Source organism: Physeter macrocephalus, unplaced genomic scaffold, assembly GCF_002837175.3.
Source record: "Physeter macrocephalus isolate SW-GA unplaced genomic scaffold, ASM283717v5 random_403, whole genome shotgun sequence".
Classification (NCBI taxonomy): Eukaryota; Metazoa; Chordata; class Mammalia; order Artiodactyla; family Physeteridae; genus Physeter; species Physeter macrocephalus.
In genome coordinates this window covers 14,518-14,817 of record NW_021145689.1, presented here as the reverse complement: position 1 = coordinate 14,817, position 300 = coordinate 14,518, and positions in this window count along the sequence as shown.

Here is a 300-nt window from a genome sequence, read left to right as displayed (position 1 = left end):
TAGAACTACCATACGACCCAGCAATCCCACTACTGGGCATATACCCTGAGAAAACCGTATTTCAAAAAAAGTCATGTACCACAATGTTCATTGCAGCACTATTTACAATAGCCAGGACATAGAAGCAACCTAAGCGTCCATCAACAGAAGAATGGATAAAGAAGATGCGGCACCTATATACAATGGAATATTACTCAGCCATAAAAAGAAACGAAATTGAGTTATTTGTAGTGAGGTGGATGGACCTAGAATCTGTCATACAGAGTGAAGTCAGAAAGAGAAAAACAAATACCGTATGCT